Here is an 18,568-nt window from a genome sequence, read left to right as displayed (position 1 = left end):
CCACTGCTGGTAGTGTTCTGCCCCCCCCCCCCCCCCCCTCCCCCTCCCCCTCATCAAACACAAATGTTTGATCAAACCATGCGACTCCAATTGGAAGCATGGTGGTGGCCCAAAAAAAATACCAAACATTTCCTTGATTGGTGTTTGGTAGTGTGAACTAGGCTATCAGTGTGCACAGCAATTACAACACACTTTTCCAAGGCCTTGAATGCTGTAGACCACACAGTGGCAGTGCAGTGTCTCCTTGATTCTGGAGTGAGACCAGGTCTGATTCCATGGATTTGCAGCTTCATGACTGATCGGCAACAAAAAGTGCGCTACCAAGGACACCTGTCTGATTGGGAATACCAATGTGGAGTCGCACAGGGGGACCGTAATAGGGCCTACAATCGTCCTAGCACTGAAACAGAAACCGGCCCTCCCAACACTCTCCATTGACCAAAACATACGAGAAGTGTGTGACTCAGTAAAGCTTCTGGGGGTCACCATTCAAGCGAACTTGAAATGGTACAGCCAGGTAGACCATATGTTGACCTCAGCCAATAGAAAGCCCTTTGTCCTACGTCGCCTGAAGACATTTGGGGTCCAAGACCTTGAATTGGTTTCATATACCACACTTGGTTATGTGACCTTGAATTGGTTTCATATACCACACTTGGTTATGTTACTTAACATAAACAATACCATAATGGTTCTTTTTAATGTGTTGTCTTTGCACTACATGCAGTGACGAAATGTTTTTATAATCATCATGCATTTGAATGCCTGATCTGCAATGTGTACAAGGGGACAGGCAACGCAATAAGTATTTTGGAGTTTGAAGCATACATCCCGACTCTCATGTCCTCAGTTAATGGAGTTTGGCTTGCTGTCTGTGGTTGCTACACCGCAGGGAGGACAGTATATCTAATCAATGAAGACTTTTTTTGTATAGCACCTTTTCATGACATGAAATACAGCTCAAAGTGCTTTACAAAGCAAGAGAAATAAAGAAAAGTAAAGACAAAAAAAACAAATATCAGTTATGCAATACAGTGAGGACATGAATAACAACTTTTAATGTTAAAAGCTCAACTGAAAGCGTAGTGTAGAAGTAGGTCTTGAGCAAAAATGTTTACAGAGGCTGCCGGTTGAAGGTATAGTGAGTTAATTATTCCACGCTATAGTAGAAGCAGAAAGCTGCTTCACCTTGTTTTTTTAGTTGCCACTTTTTTTAGGCACATCAATCAGGTCAGCAGTGGAGGAACACCATTACCCGGTGTAACAACAACAGTGTTATTTAGACAGATGCCAGGTTCATGGTTCACCTGGTGTCCTAGTTCATTGAGGCCCTACCTACACCATCTCTCTGCATTCTAAGTGATTATTTACCTTGCTTATTTTAATTAGCTCTAGATAAGATTGTCTGCTAAATGTCTAATTGGTAAATTGCAATTGTAAATTGACAAAGTTTAACATGTGGTAATTGTCATATTTTGTGACTCCTATATGCTTCGGTATATAACATTTGTCATAAATGTGTGGCTTACTTGAAAGGGAGAGAAAAAAGCAGTATTACTGTTTCTGTTTCCAAAAGCAAAAAAAAACAACTAAAGTGGTTCTTCCCCTGTGTGACTCCTCATGTGGCAAGTTAGATGACGCTTTACATAAAGCTTTTGCTACAAACATTACAAGCAAAGGGCTTTTCCACTGTATGAGTACTCATGTGAACTTTTAGATTACTTTTTAGACCAAAACCTTTGCTACAAACTTTACAAGAAAAGGGTTTTTCCATTTCCTCTATATGAGTGGTCATGTGGTAAGTTAGACCACTCTTACAAGCAAAGTTTTTGCTACAAACGTTACAAGTAAAGGGCTTTTCCCCTGTATGACTCATCATGTGCACTTTAAGATGGTAGACTTTACGAAAGCCTTTGCTACAAATGTTACAAGTAAAGGGCCTTTCCCCTGTATGAGTCCTCATGTGCTCTTTTAGATGACTGTTAATCTTATATCATTTGAGAGTGGCCTTTCCCACAAACTTCACAAGTAAGGTTTAAAGCTTTTCCCCTGTATGAGTCCCCATGTGCACTTTAAGATGGTAGACTTTACGAAAGCCTTTGCTACAAACGTTACAAGTAAAGGGCCTTTCCCCTGTATGAGTCCTCATGTGCTCTTTTAGATGACTGTTATTCTTAAAGCCTTTGCTGCACAATTTACAAGTAAATGGTTTTTCCCCCGTATGAGTGGTCATGTGGTTAGTTAGATCACGCTTAGTACCAATGCCTTTGCTACAAACTAAAGTAAATGGTTTTTCCATTTCCCCCATATGAGTGGTCATGTGAGTGGTCATGTGGTAGTTCCTAGCAAAGCCTTTGCTACAAACTTTACAAGTAAAGGGTTTTTCCCCTGTATGAGTCCTCGTGTGAATTTTTAGATCACTTTTTTGACTAAAGCCTTTGCTACAAACTTCACAAGTAAATGGTTTTTCCCCTGTATGAGTCCTCATGTGCTGGGTAAGATGTGACTTCTTATTACACATTCTGCCACACTCTGTACATCTAAACCTTTTCTTCCCTGTGTGTCTCCTAATGGAATCAGTTTGTTTTGTTGTTTCATCATCATCACTTTGCACTGCAAGTAATGTCAATGTTGACCCGTCATCCTCCACTGATCTTTGAAGTAGCTTCTGTTTAATCTGTAAAGACTCTGGTTCCTCCTGGACCAGACTGGACCTCCTCTCCTGATGTTCAGGGGAAAGCTCTTCTTTAGGCAAAAGATAAAATGAAAGAAATCCATTAAATGTTGAACTTAAAGGGTAAGACCACTTTGAGGTTTGGGTTGTGTAGTTACCTTGCCATGATGTAACTCCAAATGTGGACAAGAAATAAAGAAATAATTGATTAGAAATTGATAATTCAAAATATGCTCCTCATTGACTTACATTGTACTTACAACTTACAACAGCTCTCAAATTCACTAATTTAGAAGTTAACATTTTTATGAGAAAATAAAATTATCTGAATCTTTGTGTTTGTTCACGTACTAAAAGAGTGACTTTGAGAGCTGTTTTAGCGTACAATTTAAGTCAATGAGGGGCATATTTTGAATTATCAATTTCTAATCACTGGAACATTGTTTTTAAACTTCTTGTCCACATTTGGAGTTACATCATATGTAAAAAAATATTATTATTGAACAACGCATAATGCAAGGTTGCCAAACCCACCCAAGCAAAACTCTCCGAGAGAACACCTGGACCACTTTGGTGCAGATCTAACAACTGCAACGAAAGGTAAGAAAGCCTTCTAGCATGGAATTATCCTTTAAGTAATGAAGGAAGGAGGTTCTTCAATGCGGTGCAACACATTTACGTTTATTTTACTGCACTGATCTGAATACTACTTCCAGCTGTCTGTCATACAATACAGTCAATAGAAATCAGTACAGTAACTGTAAAGAGTAAAATACGCTTTCTGTCTAAAAGCACCATTCCAATAGTTATAAAAACAAACACCTTTGTTATAGACATAATATTTCAAGTGCCAAACCAGGCAAGGATCTAGTCCTACACCTACAACATAGCAGAATGAAAATAAACGTACTGGTTTCCAGGTGGTCGTCAGGTTCCTGTTTCTGTACAGTGTAGGCTGGTTGTGGAGAACTCATGTTCACCTGCAGGCTGGACTCCACACACTGGTCTGGAATGAAGGAATTGAAGGACTTAAACATAAAGAAAGTAAAAATATGAAAGGTGGAATGCCTGAGAAATAGCCTATACATATGTATAATAGTGTCATATTGTGATATGGTGTGATAAGAATAGCTGCAGATCATTTATAATCATTCTGGCACCTGAGCACGTGTATGTGTACGCATTACCAGACAGCACAACCACTCATCCTCTTAATTTGAACACAAACCGTTACGTCCATTTATTAAGAATCAAAAGTGTGAAAACAGAAAAAGAATGTCATAATCTTAACTGACAAATATGATATACAATGAATGAACTATGACGTCAATGCAAAATGAACTAGCTTCTCTGTGAGACTACAGTTATTTATGTAAAAGACAGGAGCTGGTTATCACTAGTTGGCTCCCACTCATCACTGTCAGATGCATTGTCTGATTCAGAAGAGTGTAAAGAGAGGAGCTGGTTATCACCAGTTGGTTGTGTTGTTCCATAGTCCTCTACATCAGCTTGTGTATTCATGCGTTGAGTTGAAGTGCTGGCTAGAGGCTCTGTCTCTCTGCCTTCATCATCATCATCATCATCATCATCATCATCATCACTTTGCACTGCAAGTGCAAAGTAATCCTCCACTGATCTTTGAAGTAGCTTCCGTTTAATCAGAAAAGACTCTGGTTCCTCCTGGACAAGACTGGACCTCCTCTCCTGATGTTCAGGGGAAAGCTCTTCTTTAGGCAAAAGATAAAATGAAAGAAATCCATTAAATGTTGAACTTAACATTTTCTATGCAGTGTTCAAACTATTTCTCTTTGACGCAATTGGTTAGACCTACAGTCAGTCAGAGGCACGCCTTGCACAGGTGGGTATTAGCACCCGGGCATCCCGTGCTCTTCAATAAAAAGCATTTTTATCCGATCTGTGGCCATTTTCTCAAGTTATGTATCAGTGCAATACACCTCCCAACCGATAGGGGTGCGTAGTTGAAAGCATGGTGGCCGGCGGTAGGAGAAAGAATTATAATGATTGAACAACGCATAATGTGCATAATGCAAGGTTGCTAAAACCCACCCGAGCAAAACTCTAACATCCGTGGCTCCGGGGTGAGCACTTTATATTTGAAATCTGAATGTTTATGTAGACTTAAATGTTGTAAATGTAGCAAGGTGCCAAAAGCTAAAATGATTATCAAATATTTAAATACTGACTGAAGCAACTTAAAAACTGTCTGGGGTTTTCACATAAGACTGAGTAGATGATGAAATGACCAAAAGTTCTTTCGAAAGTGAAATATCCCTTGATGAAATTTAGATTATTTCTTCACACACACACACACACACACACACACACACACACACACACACACACACACACACACACACACACACACACACACACACACACACACACACACACACACACACAAGGGTACAGCACTGTACTGTACAGTTTGCTACAGTACAGTACAGTACACTGCCGTACAGTACAGAGGATTGCAGTACAGTACAGTACATAGTACAGTACTGCACAAATGAGTACAGCACAGGAAAGTACAGTAAAGTACAGTACAGTACAGAGGAGTGCAGTACAGTATTCCCGCTAGGTTGCCACATTTGCGACATCCAAGCAACTTGGTATATAGAAACATTACCACTTGCCATGCTTGATTTCATACGGGGAAAAAAACAAGCAAAACTAAAAATAGGGTCACTCAGCCAGGTTGCTAAGTTTGCACTTTTCAAGCAACTTGGTTATTGCCTTCTTCCCATTTGCGACGCGTGGCGCTAGGATGAGGCCCGCGGAATTCTAGTGATGGTCATGCCTGGAGTGACAAGCTACTAACTAACTGACGGGAAATGTACGTTTTCATTAGTAAATGCAACCTGCAGTCACAATAATATCGATTAGCATCTTTGTGACAGGCCTAAACATTCTCCCCTTCCTCTCCACACACACAGGAACCGTTTGGACATGGGTTTTGACATATAATGATTTTAGAAATATTCAAATGTTCCCCGGCTTACACATAAGATCGGTATCGGTCGATCGTGAGAAGAAACAATCTGTGATTGGGATCGGTCCCAAATAAACCTGATCAGAGCACCCCTACTGAAGTGGCAAAAAAAATGTTCTGGCCTTAAAATGCATTAAACTCACATTGCCACTCACTCACTCCAAAACATTTTGTTTTGTTTCAGAACCCACCCCCATCTGACCTAGAATAATGTATGGGCTGCTATAGTATGACTTTTAGACTTGAATTAATTAGTGATGCTTATTTTTGAGGGGCACTAGCCGCACTACAGGTTTAATGTTTGTTTTTAGTTAAATGTTTGTTTTAAAAATGGGAAAATGTACATCATAGCCTATTGTCCCTCATTACATCATATTGTGTCAGTTGTAATGCTTGTAATGCTTGTGTTGGCACCGTTTGTTACGTACATCACCTAATCAACATGAGTTAGACTTTAATTATATTAGCGCCCCTCACTTCACACGGGTGTGATTTTTTTTTTTTACCTGAAATAGTGTGGCACCTTGTCTTCCCATGTAGTAATGTCAATGTTGACAAATCAGCCTCCTCTTCCATGTTCTCCTCTTTAATGTGTGTAGGTTGTGGTTCCTCCTTGACCAGACTGGACCTCCTCTCCTCATGTTGTGGTTCCTCCGGGACCAGACTGGACCTTCTCTCCTCATGTTGTGGTTCCTCCTGGACCAGACTGGACCTCCTCTCCTCATGTTCAGGGGAAACCTCTTTACACACACAGACACAAGGAGGAGAGAAGAGCTATAGCATCAGCACAATACTCAAAGTGCTTCTCTAAACGTATTACATTTATTCTCCTATTTGTTGATTTGTCAGCTTAACAAACCTGGTCTGTGTAATATGACTTGTGGCTGTAAAAGGACGTCCAGAAGTTTGTCTTGTCTCTTCAGCAGAGTTTCTAGTGTCTCCATCTCTCTCTGGAAGAGGCTGAACATGAATCCTGCAGCAGTGCTGAGGCGCTCCAACACAAACACTCTGACAAGCTTCATCTGACCAGCATCACTCTGCTGTTTTTCCAAAACACACAACATCTCCTCTCCCACCGACGTCAGGTGTTCATTTATCGACAGCCTCAGCCTTAGAGAGTCCGTTTGACGCATTCTACCTCGTTTGTAAGACATTTTTCACCACCTGATTTGTTCCTTGCCGCCATGAAAAACAACACATGCGCATTTGCGCAACAATGTGCCGGTTCAAGCATGCGCAATAGCAGCAGCTTCTTCTTTGCTTTACGGCAGATGGCAACCATGGCAACCAGTTTTTGGCGCATTACCGCCACCTTGTGACCCAAATCTAGGTTCAACCTAAAATCTATCTTCTATCAAATTAAATCCCTCTTCCAACCAATACGCGGTTATAATGGCACTGCTCAAAAAATGTGATAACTAGAATACCCGTTCAAATATATGAACATCAAATGTTGTACAGTGTGGGTACAGCGATGTAATAGATCCTAGGCGCGCACGCACGCACGCACGCACACACACACACACACACACACACACACACACACACACACACACACACACACACACACACACACACACACACACACACACACACACACACACACACACACACACACACACACACACCTCAATAGGCTACAGCCTTTGTGTAAACTGAAGAAGAATAACATATAATTATGTATTCCATTATGTCAAAAGGAATTATGAATTTGAGAAAATTGTATATTTTATTTTTAAGTAGCCTAATTGACTGCATCAACATATAGTGAAAAATAACAAAAAAAAATGTAGGCTATAGTATGTTTTTATTGTGATTATTTTAGATTATATGTATGGTTTTATAGCAATGGTGGAATCAATTGACAAGCATTGGAATTGTTATATTTCTTTTAACAGTTTGCCTATGGCTAGCCCTGGAACATGACTGCCATGATAATTATCATGACAGTCATGCAGTAACTTTGCCGTGTTTTTTGCAGTCGCTGCATTTACAAGATTTCCGTATATATAAACATTCAGATTTCAAATATAAAGTACTCACAAAGTGTCCCACGGGTGTTAGTTAGTAGCAGCGCGAGCGATTAGAATAGCTGCGTCCCGCGTTCTTTAATAAAAAGCATTTTTGTCCGAGCTCTCCGGCTACTTTTTTCAAACGGGGTTCGTTTTGGAAATCCACAGTTGCACACCGGGAGCGCACTCGCCTATTAGTCTGTATTGGCAGGGCGGTCAGCGTACGTATATCGAACACACCGAGTGCCACCCTCCTCCCGACCGATAGGGGCGCGTAGTTGAAAGCCAATGGCAAAATAACACCTCGGATAAAAATGCTTTTTATTAAACAACGCGGGATGCAGAAATTCTAATCGCTGGCGCTGCTACTAACTAACACCCGTGGGACACTTTGTGAGTACTTTATATTTGAAATGCGAATGTTTATATATTTTAATTATTTGTAAATTTTTGAATTATAATCCTGAAAAATATCATTTTGATTTCATTTCATAAATGCATTTAGTTATACTTATGTTAACTTTATGAACTTAAATACAAATACATTATTGGACATTTTGCGGGTCATATTTGTATGTTTGGAATTGTAACAGCTGCTGTGAGCTGCAATACTATATCAAGGTTTCTTTATTTTGTCTCCAGAGGGAGAAATTTGTCTTGGACCTCAAGGACCCGGCCTGCAAAAGTTGCCCTTGTTGAATTTGAGGTGTGGGGGGGGGGGGCATAGTGACATTTAATTACACAATGGGGCAGCCAAATTTGACTATGTTTTCTCAATGTACTCAGATGCAGTCATGGCAAATGGTGCATTTATATAGCGCCTTTATCGAAGGCGCTTTACATAGATTGTGCATTACAATTACTGTAACTAACTTTATGAGTACCTCATTCTGTTCGACTGGCGGAGGTTCAGCTGTCTCCGTTTCGTCCAAGTTGATGGAAGGAACCGCGGTGGCCCCTGGTCGACAGCACATTTTTACCTCCCATGAGACGGTACCTGGTCATGTCGCCACATTCAAACTCCTCCGGTTTGAAGTGCAGACTGCAGACAACACACTTGCTCATTCTGTAACTCTATGAGTGGCGTGTTGTACTGCGGGGTCTTCATTGCTCTGACCCACTCCTTGGAACGCTTTAGATCGTTGACTGGAAATTGCTAACTTCGCCAGGATGGTCCCCCCTCAGCTTCTAAACTGTGCACAGCGTGTTATGTGTATGCAACCTGGGTGGAACACTAGAGTATACTCTTAAGGCTCATTCATAGTCTGGATTTTCGTTGGTGTGGTGACCACCGCTTCGGTGGTGAGGTGACCACCGGAGCTGAAATAACGTTGAGCGGTGGTGAGTAAAAAACAGAGAGAAGGGCTGGGGCGGTGGTTTGCTCTTCACCGTGGCTCGTGACGTCATGTTGTAGTTTGGTGGTCACCTCACCACCGAAAATCCATACTATGAAGGGTTAAGGGTGGAACCAGGGTGGATCATAGGGTGGATGTGTTTTGGGAACCACGCCCCGTCAGGGAGTTTGGGTGAAGTTATAAAGGAAGTGACAAGTGTCTCTGACGCCAGAGCCACTCGGAAAATATAAAATATCTAAAACCACAGATTACACAAATAAGAACCCCAATAAAGTGTTCTAAATCTTATAAACGTCATTAATACGGTATATACATTTTTGCAAAAAGGGTGAAGTGTCCCTTTAATTTCATCGTTGCAAGTGATTGACCAAGATCAACGGTCAAGGGTACTTAGATATATCTTTGGTCACTTGTAGCCATGTTTTTGTTTCTTAGGTTGTTTTTTCCTGATCACAAATGATACGAATATAATATACATAACAATAATGATAATAAACGTTATTTGTATAGCACCTTTTCATATGATATTCAGCTCAAGGTGCTTTACAAAGCAATTGAGAAAAAAAAAAGAAAAACAAACATTAAAATAGCAGTTATGCAATACAGTGAGGACATGAATAACAACTTTTAATGTTAAAAGCTCAACTGAAAGCAAGAGTGTAGAAGTAGGTCTTGAGCAATAATGTCTACAGAGGCCGTCGGCCCGTAGAAGCAGAAAGCTGCTTCACCTTGTTTTTTAGTTGCCATTTTTTCAGGCACATGGATCAGGTCAGCAGTGGAGGAACACTATTACCCGGTGTAACAACAACAGTGTTATTTAGACAGATGCCAGGTTCATTGTTCACCTGGTGTCCTAGTTCATTGAGGCCCTACCTACACCATCTCTCTGCATTCTAAGTGATTATTTACCTTGCTTATTTTAATTAGCTCTGGATAAGATTGTCTGCTAAATGCCTAATTGGTAAATTGCAATTGTAAATTGACAAAGTTTAACATGTGGTAATTGTCATATTTTGTGACTCCTATATGCTTAAGTATCTAAAATGTGTCATAAATGTGTGGCTTACTTGAAAGGGAGAGAAAAAAACAGTATTACTGTTTCTGAGTGTCTCCCCTGTATGAATCCTCGAGGTGAAATTGACCAATGCATTTGCCAAAAGCTCTAACTAAAGTGGTTCCTCCCATGTGTGGATCCTCATGTGGTAAGTTAGAGCACCCTTTTGAATAAAGCCTTTGCTACAAACTTTACAAGCAAAGGGCTTTTCCCCTGTATGAGTCCTCATGTGAACTTTAAGATGACTTTTTTGACTAAAGCCTTTGCTACAAACTTTACAAGTAAAGGGCTTTTCCCCTGTATGAGTCCTCATGTGCTGGTTAAGATTTGCCTCCGTATTACACATTCTGCCACACTCTGTACAACAAAACCTTTTCTTCCCAGTATGACTCATCATGTGAACTTTTAAATTACTTTTTTGACCAAAACCTTCGCTACAAACTTTACAAGTAAAGGGCTTTTCCCCTGTATGAGTCCTCATGTGAATTTTAAGATGACATTTTTTACCAAAACCTTTGCTACAAACAATACAAGTAAAGGGCTTTTCCCCTGTATGAGTCCTCATGTGAATTTTTAGATCACTTTTTTGAATAAAGCCTTTGCTACAAACTTTACAAGTAAATGGTTTTTCCCCTGTATGAGTCCTCATGTGGTAAGTTAGAGCACCCTTTTGACTAAAGCCTTTGCTACAAACTTTACAAGTAAAGGGCTTTTCCCCCGTATGAGTCCTCAAGTGCTGGTTAAGCTCTGCCTCCGTATTACACATTCTGCCACACTCTGTACAACAAAACCTTTTCTTCCCTGTATGACTCCTAATGGAATCAGTTTGTTTTGTTGTTTTCAGGTCCTGGGACAGCTTGTTGCTCAACGACCAGGCTTGACCTTTCACATTTTGTGTCTTGTGTGATGTCGGTGTGTTTAAATCTGATGGACCTTCCCTGGTCTCCTCTAACTCATCACTGTCTTCAGAGTCAGATTTATTGTCTGATTCAGAAGAGTGTAAAGAGAGGAGCTGGTTATCACCAGTTGGTTGTGATGTTCCACAGTCCTCTACATCAGCTTGTGTATTCATGTGTTGAGTTGAAGTGCTGGCTAGAGGCTCTGTCTCTCTGCCTTCATCATCATCATCACTTTGCACTGCAAGTAATGTCAATGTTGACCCGTCATCCTCCACTGATCTTTGAAGTAGCTTCTGTTTAATCTGTAAAGACTCTGGTTCCTCCTGGACCAGACTGGACCTCCTCTCCTGATGTTCAGGGGAAAGCTCTTCTTTAGGCAAAAAATAAAATGAAAGAAATCCATTCAATGTTTTTAGGTTTGGGTTGTGTAGTTAGGACAAGCAAAATAATAGTTTGGTCTCCGGTTGGCTGTCATTTTTGGGCTGAGTCAGTAGGGAATTTATTTTATTTTATTAAAAGAAAAAATTATTTGTTTCCCTACGGCAATGATGGATAGGCTTCTTTTTTAATAACTTCAATATTTGCCCGAGTATAGCTAGCTAATGCTAAAGGTTAAAAGACAAAGACGTTCTGCAGTAGAGGGTGAGCGAAGAAGAAAAAGTCTTGTCTCTTGGAATATTAAGGCACGACACTCAATGCACTTATAAACAGCTCCTACTTTGCCCTCTTCTTTATCCACGTGTGGGGAATGGGATACACAGGAGAGTTGTCATGGTTGCTTGAGGTCAACACTGTTGTCGGGATCTGTATATCAAAGTATAATTGCACGCCGGTGTTTTCATTTAAATCAGCGCAAGACAAACCAGTACACAGTACGTCAACTGTCAACCCACCCGTGGTGCTCTCCGGGACGGAGAAGCAGACTTTTCTCTCTGGTAGTAGCCTAAGTCGAGTACGTTGTTAAACAACTTGAAAAACTTTGGCTTTGGGCAGGTGTAGGCTATGTTTTGTTGGGCTGCATATATATCCATATATAAAGACCTTTTTGGTCTGAGGGACTCGGTCGGATTTTGACTTTTTTATTGTTTTTCTTTTCTTTTTTTTCACCAAATGCCAATAAAATCAAATGGGTTGCGCATATTTAATAGTCGGTCGGCAACCGGAGACCAATGTATTATTTTGTGCGGCCTTACCTTGCCATGATGTAACTCTAAATGTGGACAAGAAATAAAAAACAATTGCTCCAGTGATTAGAAATTGTCAAAATATGCTCCTCATTGACTTACATTGTACGCTAAAAAAAGCTCTCAAAGTCACTATTAGTATGTAAACAAACACAAACAAAGTTTGGTGATATAGAGCATCACCAAAACTCACGTGGTTTTATTTTTTCATAAAAATAACTTTGATTTGTCCATTTTATTAGAAAGAAACCCCGGACTGGATCCGTGGATCCGGATCCAGATAAATCAACAGGAAGTTAAAATATTTATGAAAAAATAAAACGAAAAAATTAGTATTGTATTGTTGTTTTGTACTGATATGGATTCCCCTGAGTCTGCAATAAAGATTGAATTGAATACGGAAATAAAAACAAGCAAAACAAAAACTCAGCCAGGTTGCTAAGTTTGCACTTTCCAAGTAACTTGGCACTGTATATGAAAACATCATGGGTTGCCATTTTCCTTTGCAAGTAAAAACAAAAAGAATGTATCGCCCTCCCGTTATTGCCTTCTTTCCATTTGCGGCGCTAGGATGATGCCCGCGAAATTCTAGTAATGGTCATGCCTGGAGTGACAAGCTACTAACTAACTGACGGGAAATGTACGTTTTCATTAGTAAATGCGACCTGCAGTCACAATAATATCGATTTGCAACTTTGTGACAGGCCTAAACATTCTCCCCTTTCTCCCCACACACACAGGAACCGTTTGGACGTGGGTTTTGACATATATAATAATAATTTTAGAAATATTAAAATGTTCCCCTGATCGGTATCGGTCGATTGTGAGAAGAAACAATCTGTGATTGGGATCGGTCCCAAATAAACCTGATCAGAGCACCCCTACTGAAGGGGCAAAAAAAAGGTTCTAGCCTTGACAGCCCATACATCCAAAAAGAAAAGTACCATCGAAATGCATAAAACTCACATTGCCACTCAGTCACTCCAAAACATTTTTGTTTTGTTTCTGAACCCACCCCCATCTGACCTAGAATAATGTATGGGCTGCTATAGTACTTTTAGACTTGAATTAATTAGTGATTTGGTAGACCATATTTTTGAGGGGCGCCATATACAGGTTTAATGTTTGTTTTTAGTTAAATGTTTGTTTTAAAAACGCCATTGAAAATGAAGGGAAGAGTTACATTATATTGTCCCTCATTACTGATAATTCTGACATGTTGTTTACACGTCATGTCAAATTGGCTACTCCATCCTATTCTGTTGGTTAAAACAGACAGAACTTTAGCCCATGCCATATAGGTCATTCATATTGTCACCTTATTCTCCCATATCATCATTTTACCCTTAGTCTACTGCCTGTTTACACAGCGTTGTTCCTCTTATCATCATTAATGTCATGTCACCATCCACGTGCCTAATCATCTCAGCCCTATATTATCCTTTATATCATTTTATCATATTTATATTATGGGTTTCCTGATGCCATGTTCAGATTTACTCTATTAGGCTTTCCCCAGTCAAGTTAACTCGCATACTGAGAGGTCTATTTTGATGTGAGTGTACATGTACTTGACCTTGGCCAAGTGAGAAAAGAGATAGCTGCTCACTGGGAGTCAGGGAGTGTTTTTCTCTGCCGAAAGTTCACAGTGCAGGGAAGGTTATCAACAAGTTGCCTGGCAACGCCTGCCTAGGTGCTTTCCAGGCTCCAAGCGGCATCAATGTGTGGGACAGGCTAGGAAATGAATTCTACGTCTCATCATCCATGTGCTGGTCCAATGAGCGCTCGACAACCAGCGCCACCGTGGATAGGAACTATCTCAAGCCAATGAACTTTATATCAACAAATCTGACGTGATCTGCACTATCAAGGCCTGGGACATACTGTTGAAGAGCTGTTCAGTTCAGTTCGGATCCACTTTGGAACCATTTGAATACTCATATTCATACATAGTATGGATGTAAATACTATTATCTTAACCATGTAGCACATTCTCTATGTAAATTGACTTTATACCTACTAAAAATAATTGTTAAACGCTAAACTTTATTTACGTCTCCAAATTTATTTTTTAAGGTCTTTCTATTTTGTATGGTTTATGGCTGTCATTCAAGAGTTAAAAGGGCTACTCACTCATTTTTAAGGTAAATACAGCACGGTATTTGGTCTCCCGGCTGGGTTATTGAAGGTATTCACAGTCCTTTCTAATTAACATTACAAAATGGATATAATTTATTTTTATCTATTAATTACGTCATATTGTCTCTTGTTAATGGCATTTAATGCTTGTGTTGGCACCGTTTGTTTTACATCACCATTACATACTGTACATCACCTAATAAACATGAGTTAGACTTTAATTATATTTGCGCCCCTCACTTCACACGGGTGTGATTTATTAATTTTTACCTGAGAGAGTGTGGCACCTTGTCTTCCCATGTAGTAATGTCAATGTTGACACAACCTCCTGCATGTTCTCCTCTTTAATGTGTGTAGGTTGTGGTTCCTCCTTGACCAGATTGGACCTCCTCTCCTCATGTTGTGGTTCCTCCTTGACCAGACTGGACCTCCTCTCCTGATGTTGTGGTTCCTCCTGGACCAGACTGGACCTCCTCTCCTCATGTTGTGGTTCCTCCTTGACCAGACTGGACCTCCTCTCCTCATGTTGTGGTTCCTCCTTGACCAGACTGGACCTCCTCTCCTCATGTTGTGGTTCCTCCTTGACCAGATTGGACCTCCTCTCCTCATGTTGTGGTTCCTCCTTGACCAGACTGGACCTCCTCTCCTCATGTTGTGGTTCCTCCTTGACCAGACTGGACCTCCTCTCCTCATGTTGTGGTTCCTCCTGGACCAGACTGGACCTCCTCTCCTCATGTTGTGGTTCCTCCTGGACCAGACTGGACCTCCTCTCCTCATGTTCAGGGGAAACCTCTTTACACACAGACACAAGGAGGAGAGAAGAGCTATAGCATCAGCACAACTTATTTTCTAAACGTATGACATTTATTCTCCTATTTGTTGATTTGTCAGCTTAACAAACCTGGTCTGTGTAATATGACTTGTGGCTGTAAAAGGACGTCCAGAAGTGTGTCTTGTCTCTTCAGCAGAGTTTCTAGTGTCTCCATCTCTCTCTGGAAGAGGCTGAACATGAATCCTGCAGCAGTGCTGAGGCGCTCCAACACAAACACTCTGACAAGCTTCATCTGACCAGCATCACTCTGCTGTTTATCCAAAACACACAACATCTCCTCTCCCACCGACGTCAGGTGTTCATTTATCGACAGCCTCAGCCTTAGAGAGTCCGTTTGACGCATTCTACCTCGTTTGTAAGACATTTTTCACCACGCTGATTTGTTCCTCGTCGCCATGAAAAACAACACGCAATGGGACGTGGTTCAAAGGCAAAGGCAGCAGCTTCTGCTTTACGGCAGATGGCAACCATAGCAACCAGTTTTTGGTGCATTACCGCCATCTTGTGACCCAAATCTTGGCTCAACCTAAAATATATCTTTACTACTAGGCTATATCAAATCCCTCTTCCAACCAATATGTGGTTATGGGCAGCACTGCTCAAAAAATATGATAACTAGTCCTTACCCGTTCAAATTTATGAACACAAATTATGTACTGTGTGGGTACAGCGTATAGTGATGTAATAGATCCTATTATTGATGTATTTTGAGGTGTAGGCCTAATCAGTCTGGTGTCAGAGGCGCTTGCCCGGTGTTGGGTGAAATCACCCCTCAGCTAAAGACCAGCGTGCCACTTTCCCGTGGGGTGCATACGTTGATTAGACACGTATACCAACAGTCCTACAGTCATGAGTCCAACAACACCGTGGCTCCCCGACATGCGATGCAGTTTAAAAGTAACCCGTGCTACGGGTTTAAAACATGTGTTGCAGGTTAAAACTAGTCTACCCGTGGCGGGTTAAATATCACCGTGCGGTTAGGACTTAGGGTTAGGTTAATTAGGGTTTTGGGTAAACAAGTTCTTGAGCTTAGTCCAGTTACCCTGGGTAAACATAGTACCTTTCCTTTCCTTACCAATAAGGGCTTGTGTGGGGGGAAAACAAGGGCTTATTTGGGGGGCAAATAAGGGCTTGTGTGGAGGGGGGCAATAAGGGCTTATGTGGGGGCCAAAAAGGGCTTCTGTGGGGGCCAATAAGGGCTTATGTGGGGGCCAATAAGGGCTTATGTGGGGGCCAATAAGGGCTTGTGTGGGGGACCAATAAGTGCCCTTCAAGACGAACATTTGACAAGTAATGATAAATTCCACTATCATAATGAATTATCTTTTAATCTGCCATCAGTCCGTTTTAGTTTCAGACTAATGAGAACATATTGCTTATTTTACTGTCCAATGACATGAAATGGCATAAGGGAAGGACTCACCACCCCCAAAAATCGGCGCGCGCACACATGTGCCCTTTTCTGCCGTTTGAGCCCCTGCCAGTGCTCTCTGCACGGGCCTGCATAATGTACAGTAGACCTACTGTATGCATACCCTACCTGGCAGGTGAAAACAAGCCACCAGATTAGCATTTGAATGCCCGATCTGCATTGTGTACAAGCAGACAGGCAATGCGGTCCACCCGCCACCACCCCCGGGCCAGGACAAAAGAGGTGTTAAAGGTGCGTTCAGAATTGGATGGTTAGAGTGGCACGATTACATACAAAGTCAAGAATACAGAGTCAGAATTGCGCGAACGGGTGCGGCGCGACCTGGTGCAGTACAAACGGGACGAACCGAGGCGAATATATATAAGGTCTAATTCCTCAAGGGGGCCGAGGCCCCGTGGCCCCCACAGACTCTACGTCACTGAATACATGCACTTGGAGTCTGCAATAAGTATTTAGGAGTTTGAAGCACACATCCCGACTGTCATGTCCTCAGTGAATGGAGTTTGGCTTGCTGTCTGTGGTTGCTACACCGCAGGGAGGACAGTATGGCCCTCATTTATCAATCGAGTGTAAAATCTGCCACAGATTCGAGTGCAGGTTTCGTAGTACACCCACGTCGCCACGGCATTTATAAAGTGATCGCAAACAGCTGATCCTTCCTTAATTTTGTTCTCACGTTAATAAATGTCAAGGCTGAATTTGATCTGGCACGCCCTAAGAAATCAAGCCTCGCCCTCGTTTTTGCGACATGAACAACGGCAATACGTTTCCTGAAACCATGGTTACGTGCAAAAATAGGTTTCTCCCGTGCCTTGCTGCCCGCCTCACCCCCCTCTCTCATACACACGCACAGCACGCACACGCAACTTGCAAGCCCAACTAACTGGTGTGTTGTTAAACAAATAAAGAACGAACACCTGCATGAATTAAATAAAGCGTGCATGCGGGGGGTGAGGCGGGCAGCAAGGGAAGCGAAGCGAGAGGAGAAACAGACAACTAAATAAAGTTGTAGGCCTAACCTACCCTACAACTTTATTTAATTCATGCAGGGTCCCTGTCTGTTTCCCTCTCACCTCACTTGCCTTGCTGTCATGCACGCACGCACCTACATGACACATTAAATAAAGCTGTCTGTTTCTCCTCTCGCTTCGCTTCCCTTGCTGCCCACCTCACCCCCCCCGCACGCACACACGCACGCACGCACATATCGCTATTTGCAACTTTCACTGTGTGTTGTTAGTTGTATATTAAATTATTAAAGTATTTTTAATTTAATATACAACAAGATATATTAGTGAACGAAAACCTGAACCTGTGAACCATAATTAAATAACAAATAGGCACACACACGCTGCTGTTTTGCAGGTGCTCCTCCTGTCCTGTCTGTCTGTCTCTCTCTATCACAGTGGTCCGTCCGTGACCAACTGACCATGCACGTTCCGACGTTCGACAGTCTATTTAGATTGCCTCGCAGTCGTTAGTCACTGCAGTGGCCGGGCTGTCAACTGTTATTATATGAATGTGCAGCCAAAACCATAGCCTCATGTGGCTGGTGCATGGGCTGGCTGGGTAATATACCTATATCTCCGATGCAGTTCCCACTTGCGCCGGGAGCCTGGCACGGTACATTTGGCATTCGAGCGACACGTCGGGTTTATTATATTGCACATACCGTAAGAAAGACATCGGCCTTCATGCTGTAGACTACAGTAGGCTATACTGCACGTTGGTACTCTCCGCAGCTGAGCTGCAGCACTACTGCACTATACTCTCCAACGTCCCGTCATGGAAATATTTCAGCACAGACAGCCCAAATCCTCACATGTATGCGGCGTGCGCTCATGCAAAACACTGTTTAAATGGCTTAAGCATCTCTTGCAACATTGTTTTTAATTGCGCGATTTTATCTCCTACTAATTTCATATGACACATGTATTCCTTAACATTTTTATTTATTTATTTTTTACATGTAGCCCA

At 41.6% G+C, this 18,568-nt stretch overlaps 1 long non-coding RNA gene across 1 annotated transcript; it reads right to left on the bottom strand.

Moving 5' to 3' along the window:
* Positions 1 to 2,639: 2,639 nt before the first annotated feature.
* LOC310874246 lies at positions 2,640 to 6,321 on the bottom strand. Its single transcript, XR_014570548.1, has 3 exons — positions 6,191 to 6,321; positions 3,585 to 3,680; positions 2,640 to 2,745 (listed from the first exon to the last, which is right to left on the bottom strand). It is a non-coding gene; the product is annotated as an uncharacterized lncRNA (long non-coding RNA).
* Positions 6,322 to 18,568: the final 12,247 nt, after the last annotated feature.

The sequence above is a fragment of the Protomyctophum parallelum genome (genome assembly GCF_964188405.1).
Source record: "Protomyctophum parallelum genome assembly, chromosome: 17".
Classification (NCBI taxonomy): Eukaryota; Metazoa; Chordata; class Actinopteri; order Myctophiformes; family Myctophidae; genus Protomyctophum; species Protomyctophum parallelum.
The sequence above is the reverse complement of the archived record's forward strand: the minus strand, read 5'-3'. Positions and strand labels throughout refer to the sequence as shown.